Source organism: Peromyscus eremicus, chromosome 2 (assembly GCF_949786415.1).
Source record: "Peromyscus eremicus chromosome 2, PerEre_H2_v1, whole genome shotgun sequence".
NCBI classification, from domain to species: Eukaryota; Metazoa; Chordata; class Mammalia; order Rodentia; family Cricetidae; genus Peromyscus; species Peromyscus eremicus.
This window is the reverse complement of record NC_081417.1, coordinates 108,419,444-108,434,370: the sequence shown is the minus strand read 5'-3', so window position 1 is coordinate 108,434,370 and position 14,927 is coordinate 108,419,444.

Genomic DNA, 14,927 nt, shown 5'->3' with positions numbered 1-14,927 from the left:
TGCCTTTATTTTCACTGTTTCCCAGGGAAATCCTTCAGTAAATTATTTATGATTGAACTATATAATTTTTAATAGCTTATTTCTTCTATAACCCAATCTACCAAATTGACTAAAGGAAATACATTCTCCCTACCAGACATATGGCTGAAATTACCCACAGTCAATAAATATTTTATAGTTGCAGTGTACTATAAGAAACATATTGTGACTAGGATTAATTACACCCATAAGGCCCACTTAACTGTCTCTCAGTTTAGACACTACATCTCACCTAACTGTATAGTACAACTAAGCGCAGTTATTTCCAACCCTGGCTTAGAGAATTCTAGGAGACAAGGTCCATTCAACGTAGATACTGCTACCATGAAATTTAAACAATGCCTATCCTTGTAAGACTTACTTAATGTTCTCTTCTGAAAGGAGCAGCTGGTAAATGACCTGGACTGAATTCTACAGAAGAAAAGGGAACGAGTATCCCAACTCTGAGAGTCAGAGACTTCAGTCAGTTGGTTTTCTGACTGCCTGGCACAGACTACCCACCCACTCCTGTCATCAGCCTTGAAAAGACACTGTCAAAATAAACTACTTAAGCATGAAAGTATGTCGTTATTAATTTTTGGCCCAAACTGAAGCAGAGCAGCCTTGAAGAATCTGGCCAGCGAGTATCAATTGAGACCCCAAACACGAGAGTCTTATCTGACTTCATCTTAAGTTAAATGAATATGACTGCCCCTGTCTTTTGAAATCCTCTTTTCCAGGGTTCTAAGACATCAACTCTTCTACTTTGTATATGCTAAATTCCTTAAAGTGCGGTTCTTGCTTTGAATTGCTACGTAGGCAATCTCATCCATAATATTGTTATCATAGATTATATACTTTGCTATGTCCATCTTGACTTCCCTCAGAAGAACTCATATGTCTTCAACTCAGACATCAACTATAAGGTTTTTAAATATGATTACTTAAATGTATGCTTAATAACTTCATTTAGAAACTTCAAAGAAAACTCAAATGCAACATGTCTGAAACTGATCTAATTGTCTTCACTCCAAAACTATTTCGTTAACTGTAACTCCTTTCTTATCCATAGTGTTCCAACTTAAAACACAGATTATCCTGTTATCGTAGGCTAATGATTATGTTCAAGTCCAGGAGATTTTCTGTCACTACCATTATTGCCATATCTTACAACTTTACTTCCTCTAACATAATCACTGCTGCAGCCATCTAACTGAATTCCTACATTCTCACCTCCAATATCTGCATATAGTACACAAAGCATGCTATAAAAATACACACATGCTAAAAATAATCTCTTGAGGGAATGTTTCCTATCCTCCAGACACTTGGAAGTCTTTAAATGAAATTCCTTAACCTGATCTGTAAGATGCCAAATGGTTTCCTTAGTGCATCTTTCCAGTCTTGACATTCTCTCAGTCTCTTACATATACAATTTCTTTTCTGTTATTTTATGTAGGGTTCCTTACTGTCAAAAGGATCTTCTCCCTGCCTTCATCTATTCTAAAATATTTAAATATCTAATAACTGGATTATGTGGAACTATGCTTGAAATACCAGCTCATTTTTGATAAGCAAAAATGTGTCTATGTTATGGGTTAAATCTACCTTAACTAAATGTGTCCTTCGGGTTTCAACATGAGTCACCTCTTCAAGGAAGCGAAAATTGACCTTTCCCACTTCAAGACTGGTTCATTTATTATGTACTTTCCTAAAACATATAAGTATATGTGAAAGGGTGATTGTTTAATTAATGTCTGTCTATATAAGTAAGTCAAATGCTCCATTCAAACGTACACCACATCTGGTTATGTTCACAAATTTATCCCCAGAGCCTTGAATAGTCTTTTTTTAATATACTCAGTGTTTTTCAGATGAGTGGTTGTATAAGTTAAAAAGTGAAACCTAATTGATACATAGTTCTGTAATATGGTTAATGTAGGAGCAAGTAAGAAAGAAAGTAAGGAAAGGAAAAAAGAAATACAAGAATTAAATGTCACTTTTATTAATTACTAAAATCTGCCTCAGCTGAATTTTAGTCCTATAACTGACATTTACTATGTATGTTGACATTTTTATCTTTGTCTGCTTTTGTAAATATAAAATGCCTACCTTACGTGATATAATTTTATTTACTTGCTCATTTTAGGTGACCCTGTAAACATTTAATAGATGTATATAGTTACTATTCAAAATACCTGAGACAAGTATAAACAAACCATGGGCCTTGGCCTCACATTCATGGGTGCTATAATCTGCATCTTGAATGCCCTCTGTTGTTAAGGCTTAGTCCCAAGCACAGCACTGTTGGGAACTCATGGAGCTCTGAGATGGGGCCTAGTGGAAGATTTAAGTCACTGGGACTTGCCCTTGACGTGAATTGTGGAGCTCCAGCTGCCTTCCTGTTTATTTAAATTTTGCTTTCCAGCTCACACAGTGAGTGCTTTAGGTCGGTTATGTATTCCTGCTATGATATGCTGCATTGAGACAGACTCAAAGCCTAGGGCCAACATCTAATAGATTAAATAGCCCAAAACTGTAGTCAAAGTAAACATTTCTCCTTATAAGCTGATGATTGTAGGAATTTTATCACAGCAATGGAAAACTGACTAATATATGCAGTCTTAGAGGGAACAAGACATACAGATCATTGAAATGTGGTCTATGTCCACAGTAGCTCAACAGCAACCAAGAAATAAGAGTGCCAAAACAACCATAAGGATTCCAGTGTCCAGACTGACAGGGACTCTTGTACTGCATTTGCATAAAGTGGGAATGAGGGAACAATAGCTACACTATTGGTTACTGACTAAACTAGCAGAAACATTGTAGTACCGTGTTAGAAACAGAGATTCAATTCAATGACTAGTTTAGAGATTGATCTGATTCATCACTTAATATCACATGTACTGTTCTATGTGTGTACAGGAGGATCAAAGCCAGTTCTCTGTGATGCTGGACAAATGAATTAATGAATGAACAATAAGAAAAGTCTTGGGAACTGACTTGACTGGCAAAACCTAATTTCCCTACTCTTTTGTTTGGTTAAATATCAGAATACTAGTTAGTTTTATGTCAGTTTGACGTGATGAGCAAGAGTCATCTGTAAGGAAGGACCCTCAGCTGAGAAACTGTCTCTATCAGGTTGGCCTGTAGGCAAGTTTATGGACATTTTCTTGATTGATTGATGACGTTTGAAACCTCAGATTTTGTGGATGGTGCAGGTAGTCCTGGGTAGTTTAAGAACACAAGCTGATCAAGCCATGGAGAACAAGCCAGTAAGCAGCATTTCTCCATGGTCACGGCTTTAGTTCCTGTCTCCAAATTCCTACCATGGGTTCTTGCCAAGACTTCACTGGATGATGACTGTAACTTGTAAGCTGTGTGAAGGAATAAACCCTTTCCTCTCCAAGTTGCTTTTGATCATGGTGTTCATCACACCAATAGAAAAAAATCAGGACAGTGACAGAAGTCTCCTTGATCTAGAAAATGGTATGAGTTTAATTGTCAATATCTCAAATATCTATCCTTATAAATTATCTTCCAAATTTTGTCAGGGATTTATGGTTCATTTGGTATCAAATTGATTCATATTTTATGCTGAAGTTTCACTGACAAATATACAGATTTTCTGCCACATACATTCTAAAACTGAGATAGGAATCCAACTCTCCCTTTTATTTCATATGCCATTTAAAATAAAACAGTTTAGATTCTCACCAGGCACCAGATAATGTAACAAGTGTTAAACACACATTAAAAGCCTTTTAATTATATGAGGGTAGCAGTATTATCATGATCTTTAGGAAATTAAGGATTATGAATATTAAGTCACTTGTTCAAGATGAATGGACTAGTACGGATAAAATTCAAGCGTAAGTTTGTTTCATTAAAGCCGTCATTCTCATTAAGTATGTATTAGTAAATACATTGTTTTATCTATGCAGAGTACTAGAGAAAACCAACTAACCAACTTTTCATCTTTTCCTTTATCTTCTATACGGTGTTTACAGTTTCTTAGAATATAAGCTGTGTATGTCAGACGAATCTGTGTCTGGAAATGCTATCTGCCTTGCTGTGAGAGGAACCTACCTTGTCAAAGTGAAAAACATAGATGCTTCCAGAATAAAAGCAACCAGGTTGATGATAGTCTTTACCTCTGTGATGCTCACTTTAAACCTTCAGGATTCCCTTGAATTACAGCTCTCCAGTTTTCACTGTTTTGGTGTGATATACCCTCTGTTTTTACACTGGTAACATGCCCTACATAAATAGTTTTTATATCACTGATATAGCTTTGCCCAGTCAACCCAGAGAATGTTTCCATCTTTCATTATTTAGATAATTGATGTAAATCTCAGTTAACAGATTTAAAGTTGCCAAGGAATGCCACCCTTTCTTTCCTTAGTGACCTTTTTTTTTTTTAATTCTCAATTCTTTTTTCTTATTTAATCTAATGGGAAAACATTCAATACTAGTCTTAGATAAATTCATTCATTTAGCTTGAGCTCTTCAGGTAATACACAATGCTTACTCTTCCAGTCAGTATGTAAGGGGCATGCAAAACTATTTTGATGGCAAGGAAGCATCAATGAAGTATGTCATTGTGACTCTCAGTTTCCTGTGTACATTGATAGCCCCTTAAATTTTTGTTGTCCTACCTAGTTACAGGCTGCTAAACAGTCCCACTTACTCAGCATTCCATGTTTTCTGATTCTCCAGGAACAAAATGGCAAGCAGGCACAACACTTTACTCTTGTGACCAGCTAACTACCCCCTCCCCCATCACTTTTATACCTTTATGCGGGACACAAAAATAATTGGCAGTACTGAAGTTTCCTTCTTTGTTACTAATGGCTATAAAAAAAATGTCTAACAGCTTGTGTATAGAGATATCAGACAATATCCTATTTCTTTCTTTTAGGTTAAGTTATATTTCTAATGAAGTTTCTAGGAACTGGTTCTTGTCAATGTCATTTTATTGCCAGACAGTGGTGGCACATGCCTTTAATACCAGCACCCAGAAGGCAGAGGCAGGCAGATCTCTGTGAGTTTGAGGACAGCCTGGTCTCCATAGTCAGTTTCATGACAGCCAGAGCTGTTACACAGAGAAACCCTGAATCATTTTATTTAGAAATGGAAACTTTGAAAACATGATCAGGTTAAGATGACATATTGACAGTGGACCTTAGCCATATGTTCCTAAACATTAGCATCCTCATATGAGAGGATTTGAAGACTTAGATTTAAGGAGGCGATAGCCACATTACAACAGAAAAGATGTTGGAGGGTTACATATATAAACCAAAATTACCAACGATTACTGGTCACTAGCAGATGCTGCATAGAGAGATTCTACCCCGTCTAACAAGAGCATGGGCCTGCTAACACTATCACTGTACACTTCTATCCATTACAACTGTGAGTGATAAATATTCTTATTGTTTTCAGTCATCTGTTTTGTTCTAGAAGCTCTAGTACTCTATTATGACTCTAAAAGTTCCAAAAGGTCATTCCTATTTATGTCTAGCAGATCCTTGTTTTATTTTCTTCTTCGTTTTTGATTTTAAAAACCGTTTTAGAAGTCACGTCATACACTTACACTTGGGAATCATTTTAGTGAAGGGAAGAAATGAAAGATGTAATAGAAGACTTCTTACTGAAGCATACAATACTAGTGCACTTCTTTGGCTCTGTGCAGAATCAAGTTTTAATTTATTTTATATAGATAAATGGAAAAATTATTACACTTATCATTCATTATTCTGCACGAAGTATTTTTGTATAGGCCTATTCCTTGAAGCTGTTAGGATCCTAGTCATATTTATGTATGCCAAGTTTCTTGTTACTTGAAAGTCTGTTCCTTCAGACATTTGTCTGAAATATGTAACAATCATATCTTGAAACTCAAAATGCTGATACTTTTTCCCTTTTGTGACTTTCTACTTAACAGTCTTTCTTTCAAGAGCCATAAACTTGTAAAGAAATGACCAGAAAAGGAATCCTTCAGTTAATTTTGCAAGACCCTGCACCATCATTTACACCATTACTTCCGCCTTTTTGAGTCTTCATATTTGGGGCTTTGACTATTTAATAGCTCCTGAGGTTTCCCCAGCTTTTTCCTTCCTGCTGTTTTAGCAGTATCCACACAGCAGCCCTGTCAGAATAGTGGAATGACCCTTAGTTCAGTGTGAAGATGTTAAGGGAAAGCCTGAGTGGGAAGGGGAGTTGTAGGTTGAAATTTACTTCCTGGTTCTATTTAAGACTTCAAGTTGGTATTAGTTCTGGGATACAGGTTTGTGTCATTCTTGATATCAACCTGTGTATCCAAGGGCCATGGAAGAAATATGTGCATATGAAATCAACACAAATGAAATGAAAGTTCTTAAAGCTGTGACCTCAAACCAGGAGTGGAATCATAATGCACTGGGCTGACCTTGTGAAGGATTCTACATATGGCTTACTCTTCTTGGCACTCATACCTGACTTTCTCTTAGCATGTTGGCATACTTCCAGCTCTCTTCTGTGTTTTTTCCTCCTGTATTATAGAAGATGGTCTCCCAGATCCTGCACTTCAGAATCCTTGTCAGTTTAGATATATCGAGGAAATTACAGCTAGATCAGGAAAAGTGCCCTCCTCATTTTAGGGATAGGAATTTGCCAAGGGAGCTTTAGCTCTACCTCTCTAAGCTGTACCAGGAGGATTCCCATAAACTCGACAGAGATGATGACAGGACTTTGAGCTTGGTCAATTGGTTGTTTCCTTGGATGTATGCCATGTCCTTTTTTGACCTCAGTGGTCTCACGTCTCCACAAGCAATGAAAGTGTTAACACTATTGGCTTAGAATTTAACTACAATATGCTTTAACCTCTCTTTTACATGACATCTTCCTGTTTCAATAAGGCAGCCTCTGAAGCTACAACGCTGTAACTCTAAATGAAAACTGAGCACTCAAGATGCTTAATCTTATGAGTTTGGGAGGACCTTTATCGGCTTACAGGCCTCAAGGGACTTCCTTCCCTTGTAAGATACTTTCTTATTTCAGGAAGAGTTGGGAAGATATGGTGATTTCATCCCCTCTCCACTCCTGTGTGCTCCATCATCACTCTTGTGGGTTCCTGTGGTGAGTGACCCTTCCACATCAAGATTTGTATTTTCAGTTTTCTTCACGATTGATAAAGTTTTTAGTGTCATTCTCAGTTCACAGACAAAGTAACTTATCTAAGCTCTAGTCTTTGTGAGAGGAGAAAGTATATTTAAATGTAAGTTCTACACTTCTATATCTAACAATTATTTGCCTGATACATGCTAACTGGCTTGCCTATTTATTGGCATCTCAATAGGAAATGAAAGACTTTTTAGCACTTTCTGGGCCTGTTTTGGGGTGTTATTTTGTGATTTTACTCTCCAATTTCCTAATCTCTCAGATGTTGTACATTAGGTCTCAGGCAGTCCATATATCTGGTAAGGTGTGCCACCTGGACTATAGGATTTCTGGCAGTTAAATAAAGGCCAGAATTCTTCAGGAGCTTGTGATACTGGTTCCCATCTCCCAAAAAGAGTCATTTCCCTTACCTCTGGCAGAAAGGACATATTGTATAGTTGCATACAGAAGCCCATGCTGACCTCCAGGCTCCCTCAGTCCCTATTCACAAGTATTTGTTATACATTTCCAAGCCCATGCTAGTCTCCCTAGGTTTCCCTCCTCCGAGACATTGCTTTATTCTCTTTATAATGGAAAGGATCCCCCACCCCCACCCCTGCCCAGTCCCTGCTGTTCTTTCTTTCACAGATAGCCCCAGCCATGCCCAGTCTGTTTCTCTTTCTCTCTGTACTGAGCTCATCCAAATGCTTCTGGATGAGCTCTTTTACCTACAATAAAAACCTTCCCTAATAATGGAGCAGTCACATTGGCAATTTCTTTACTGCACCTCCTTGTATACAATGTGTTCCTGTATTCACAAAATGAGAATAATTACTTCTGGCTCTCAGATACTTCACAAGAATAGTTTTAGGGTTTAATTAGAAAATGAGCAATAGTTTTAGAAACTTCGGCGCATCCTTAGTTATTAATCCACTGAACTATTTTCAGCTAATTGAGACAGTCTTTTTCTATTCCGGCTGAATCTTCAGTCATACCTGTAGTTGTAGATATCATGCTACTCCCTCCTAAGAATCCTTGTGTAGACTTCTCCATGTTGAATGTATGCTTTTGAATGAAAGTGGGATGCACTCAACCATTTCTGTTTTCATTTGAATTGGTCACTCATCTAGCTCCTACAGGCTAGTTTCTGTTTTGTATGAAACTTTGGCCTTTGAACTAACTCATTAAAGAAATGTAGATGTTAATGGGAAAATATTTGGAGAATGAGCAATCTTCTTCATTCCCTTGATGTTTTGTGTATTTCACTTATCTACTATCTGTAGTTCTTTCCATCCATTTTTGATATGAAAAGGGAAGGGAGAAACCAACACAAAATATGGAGATTATACATCCATTATTCACTTAGTTATAATTCTCCAATTATAGAAATAGTAAATATAATTTTATCATTGTATTCATGCTGTTACTTCCTTATAAATTGACAGCTATGATTGCAGTAGTACTTACAAAATATATAATAATCTGAAACCATTTCATTTGCATATTCCACTTCAGGTATTTAAAAAAAAAAAAAAAAACCAGCCTTGGTGCTTGGTTCTGGATGAGCCAATTTAAGAATCACATTTCTGTCTTCTTAATAGACATGTGGTCAAAGTAAACTACTCGGAAGCCTTCCATATACACGTTCAAAGAAAGATACACAGACACATATAGATATAGATGATATGTTTTTTTCTGTCCGAGTAGTTATTGTAGAACCATGGTTCCATGTTTGTTGGCAGCCATGTTCAGTCCAATGTGGAGGATCTTGAAGATAAGAAATCAATGCAAAAAGTAAGTGGGATTGGGGAAAGAGGAGATTAAAACCTTGAGTCTTGTGATTTTTATGTCTTATTGATTTTTCTCTTCTCAGGCCTCTGTAATATCATTCCAATAAACAGCCCTTCTCTCCTTTTGTAAAAGAGTAATTCAAGTTGATTATCTGTCATTTACAGCCCAGAATAAGCAAGATACTGTGGTACAGCATTGTAGAATAAGTGCTGTAAATTACAACCAAAGGTAGTGAAAGAAGTGAGAAAATGAAATTGCAACGGGAGAAGAATGAAGAATTGCAGAAAAAAGAAGTTGTATGTAATGAAAATTGACTTTATTGGAATCTTCCTTGTATTATGTATGCTCATTAGATACTTTAATATACCAAGCACTAAGGGGATCACAGTAAAGACAGAACAGCTTTCCTGGAGAAACCATTCTGTCCATGAACATTTCCATTTCACCCGCTTCCTACTCTGCATCAACCTCACGGAAAAAGTTCCTGTTGTTTTCATTTTATGGTAAAAAGTTACAAAATACATATTTTGTCCAAGATTTCACATCTAGACAGTGTTATCTCCTTCATGGATAGAGAGCAAAGAATAAATTATGGTGCATAAGACAATCTAAATTTTACTTACTACACTACATGTGTGCACAATTCCTCACTGAGAAAATAAAAGGAATTTCCCTTTCCTGGCTTCGTGATAATGATGATGATACAATTCCAACTTCCATATATATCTGTATATTTACAGTATAATTCCTAGCAAGTTTATGCATATGTGCACACATAAAAGTATTCTGAATATTCTGCCCTGATTACATGCTTGTTTGGTCTACATAGGATTATGGGCATGTAAAAAGTAAGGGGCAGAAAAAATTATTCTGAATATAATTTTTCCAGAATTATGAAATTCAAAATGTTAAGCACAAATGTTCAGCCTTGCATTTCCTAGTAGGGTTCAAGAACACAGACTGAAAAAAAAAAAAAAGCTAGTCAAGCCACCTCAGGTCTAACAAGTTTTTATTTGGGTGGATTCATGCCTCAGTGACTCTCAAGGTCCCTGCCAGTCTGGCAATTCTTTGTTCTGATTTCTCAGTGTAAAAATGCCTTATGTCTTCTACTCTCAGCCAATAAACCTGTAAGAAGGAGTATTTTCAAAATGAGCCTTTTAAATTTCATTCTTTGGTATTTGTACAACCAGAATACAAATAGTGTCAACTCCATTATCTTTCTGCACAAAATGTTCCTTCCTCAAGGCCAAATCAGTGGTAGGAAACATGGAATTGTGCCCCAAGTACCTCAAGGGCAGCTGGCCACTTCTATTTCGAGATCCCAAACACCTGCATTTCTCAAAAGCTGGTCCCGTTTCAAGAAGAGACGTTTGGAAGTCATTAATATACTGCTTGCTTACTGTGGATTTGAGAACCTTGAAATGTCAAGTTTTAGCTTGAGGCCAAGTTGAATTTGTGAGCCCTCATACTGATGGGTGATGAGATCATTTACATTGGATTATACCACCAGTGTGTGTGCAATTTAGTAAATGATGGATACAGTGGCGATTACTGCAGTACATCTGCTGGACACTTTTATAAAATAGCTCTCTCATCTCACTTCCTAGGTGTGCAATCTTCAATCAGGAAACATACTTGAAGCAGGAAATCAGTTCTCTCAGGCCATAGCATCTGCTCCTAGCTCTTTTGCAGGATGCAGTTTTGTTCACTGCCACATGGGAAAGGAGAAAATCTCAGGACAGTGATTCATGGCCAGAAAACAATGCACTTTGAAAACCACCACCAATGTACACAGCAGGCCATTTGCTGACCATTGTTACGAGACTACCATAAACATTTTGCAAAAGGCAGGGATGGAGGATAGGGTTTTTTTTTTTTTTTTTCATCTGAAAAAGTCAGAAACTGAGATGATGAAATACTGTGATGATGGACATCATCATTGTATAGAAGGTTTACTCTGTCTGACAGAAGTCCAGATGTGGCTCCTGAGAAGAAGCAGAAGTTCTGTATATGCTTCTGGAGTATTGTCAGAAGCCCCAGGCTTCTTACTCACAGAAAGTGATTAAGTGGACAGTACAAGTCCATTTGCCTAGGAATAGATGCTCTTCCCCTGTACTAAATAGGTCTGTAGTCATTTGTGCCATTCACTGTAATTTGAGAGAGGCGGATATTTTACTCTGGATGTAAGTTTAACCCTGGGTTGATAGGAAGACTGGAATAGTATCTCCTTAAGTGTTCCAATTCTAAAAGAGGAAAGCCAGGCCACATAGACATCTTGTAGTAAGAAACATATTTATATGTCTATGCTCTCTCTAGGGGTCATCCTCCCATCGAAAAAGATATTTTCCTCTCCTAAAATGGGAAGAATGATGATCACCTCTCCTTAACAACCATGGGGAAGAAGGTTACTTATCCATCCTTCACATCTGGACTACTCAGCTGCCACCACAGAACAATTTACCTGCTTCTCACCCTGTCGTTGAAGGCTGAGATTTGAGTAAAGGGGGACAGTGTGTTACTTTAAGAACTAATAACTCAGTATCTGCCATAGCCAAGCCCTAGGCAGAGCTCCAGGAGTCCAATCGATGAGAGAGAGGAGGGATCATATGAGCAAGAGATATCGAGACCATGATTGGAAAAAATACAGAGACAACTAGCCGAACTAGTGGAAACACATGAACTATGAACCAATAGCTGAGGAACTCCCACGGAACTGGACTAGGCCCTCTGGATAAGTGAGACAGTTTTTTAGCTTGAACTGTTTAGGGGGCCCCCAGGCAGTGAGACCAGGACCTGTCCTTAGTGCATGAGCCAGGTTTTTGGAACCTAGTGCCCATCCTGAGACACTTTGCTCAGCCTTGGTGCAGGGAGGAGGGGACTGGACCTGCCTCAACTGAATGTACCAGGCTCTGCTGACTACCCAGGGGAGACTTTGTCTTGGAGGAGGTGGAAATAGAGGGTGGGTTGAAGGGGAAGGCTGGGGGGTGGGAGGAGGGAGGACAGGGGAATCCATGGTTGATATGTAAAACGAATAGAAAAATCTCTTAATAAAAAGGAAAAAAAAAAGAACTCAGTATCCAATCCAGTTTACCTTGTATTCACAAGAAGGTCAAGTTAACGAAAGACACATTGAAAATGCATCACCAGCTCAAAACTTGTAGATAATGTGAGAAAGCCACTAAGAAACTAGAGTTCTTCTCCCTGCTGTGTCACAATACGATGGCTGGCGTGCCAACTCTTACGATGACATTATAGGTAAGAAATAGGATGGCGTGTAGAAGGCTCTTCCTAATCCACTTAATTTCATTGATCATCCTTCTCTGCAAGAGGCTGAGAAATATGATATTAGTTCTACTCGAGTGCAGTGGAAAGGATCTTTTAATAGAGAAGGTTAAAATAGATAGCAGCAGTCTCTCGTTAAACTGTATCCTCCGAGAAAGACAAAAGGTGGTGAAAACCACAGTTCTTTCAGCACTGATCATTTCACTGGGTATTTTCTGGCATTGGGCAGGTATGGAGGCTCGATGAAAGAGATGGATAACTGTGACAGTGAACACCTGCCATCCAAGTTTGCTCCTGTAAGAGTCATCACACAGCACCTGTAAACCATGGTATTTGCAAGTCTTTGATAGATTAGAAGAAAAGGTCGTGTGTACATAAGATTATCGGTAAGGGAACTCTGTGCAGATGCAGTATATACATTCAAGTTTTTTTTTTTTTAATAAAGAAAATTGATGGGAGTTTCTGGTTTGTCATTGTTTCCTGACAAGTTACTATTTCTTACATAATTTCTTCCAGGTCACTTATTATCACGATCTTGATTAATATATTTAAAAATATGTTTGGGGGGTCAGTGGAATGGTTCTCTCTCCCTCTCCCTCTCTCTCCCTTTGTTGCTATGGACCCACATAGTAGAGGGAACCAGTTGCTGTATATTGTCCTGTGACCTTCACCTGTGCCTCTGAAAGTACACACATATGCTCATAGGCACGTGTGTGCACACAAATGCACAAATAAATAAATAATTAAATGTAAATATTACTAAATTGAAATCTAGGATCCAAAAGTCAGGTACCTTAAGTTTTAGTGATGTTTTGCTTCCAGCATTAAAATTAATATTTTGATATGTTGTTTATGTAATATCATACCAAATATTTAAAAGTAAAAATATGAGCAATGGGGCATGTCATGAGTAATATAGATTAACAGCCCATCTTCTTTCTACTAATATTTCAATTGTCAACTTAAAATGCACTCAACTTCAAGTAGTATGGATAGGAGACAAATTTAATTTCAAATTTCATCTCTACTACTTTCAAGCTTTGGAATGATTGCATATGACTTGATTTTTCTGATCTTTTGCTGAAAGAGAGAAATATCTTTTACACTGGAATATTATTAGGAATTAATTCAATATGGATTTCTTTGGGATTGAGAAATAAAATGAAAATTCCCTTTGGTATGATTAGCACATAGTAGGCTCTTAATAAATAGCATCAATTATTTTTTTCTATTATTGAAAATAGATTTTTTTCATACAATATATCCTGATTATGGTTTCCCCCAGTTTCTCCCATCTTCCTTTCCATCTGGATCCATACCCTCTCTGTTTCTCCTTAGAAAACAAAAGTCATCTAAGGAATAATAATGAAGTAATATAAATAAAAAACAGACAAATCAGAAAATTTCAAAATAACTAAACAAGAAAAACAAAGAAAAATCACAAGAAATGCATATAGATACAGAAACATACATGTTCTTACACAGAAATTTTATAAAAACCCCAACCAAAAGCCATTTTATATAATATATATATATATATATATATATATATATATATTATACACTCTATCTATCTATCTATCTATCTATCTATCTATCTATCTATCTATCTATCTATCATACCCACACACAAAGGACCTGTAAATTACAAAAAACAATGCCCTGACCTAACAGCATGAGATAAAGACCTCCAAAGATGCCGATGGGTTTGTTTTCTCTTGGTCATCTCCTGGTGGACATGGGGCCTACCCTTATGAGTAGTTTGTTTTCTCAGTGAGACTCCCTAGAAAGAAAACTAACTTTTCATTTACAAGTGGATATAAATTGGAGGTATCTTCTGGGTTAGGGATGAGAGCATGTGTCCAGTTCCCTCTTTCAGCTCTAAGACTCTTATCTATGTGCATACCTGTGCAGGCCTTGTACATATGCCACAGACTCTGTGAGTTCATATGTGTGCCATCTTTGTTGTGTCCAGAAGGTCATGATTCCTTGGTGTCCTCCATCCCCTTAGGCTCTTACACTCTTTCTGCCTCCTCTTCCAGAAGGTTTCCTGAGCCCTGAGGGGAGGGATTTGATGGAGACATCTCTTTTTAGGGCTGAGTGTTTCAAAGTCTTTCATGGTTTACACCCTTTCCAGCTGTGGATCTCTGTATTTGTTCCCTTCTGCTGCAAGGAGAAAGCTTCTCTGATGATGACCAAGCAAGGCACAGATCTTTTAGTATAGCAGAATGCCATTAGGAGTAATTTTATTGATACATTCCTTTAACAGAACATGTTTGGTTTTATCCTAGATCCCTGGCCTATCTAGTCTTAGGTTCTTGGCCTCCCAACCTGAATTGGGTAAAGGTTCCATCTCATGGAATGGGTCTTAACTCAAAGGAGATATTGTTTGCTTTATCCCACAAGTTTTCTGCAACTATTGTATCAGTGTATCTTGGACGTAGGTCACTCTTGAGGACCTAAGGAACAAAGGATTTGTAGTTGGTTGGGGGTTTACTTTTCTCCTTTGGTAGCATGCAGATAACTTTCCAGTACCATGAATACTAGTCTACAGCAGTGAAGCCTCTAGGTAGACACCAGCTCAACTTCTCCATATTCAATGAGTTGTGGTATTGCTTTCTGCAATAGGACCTTTCCACCAGTTTGTGGACAGCCACCAATAAATAGCCTTGGGAATATTCTGGGACGTT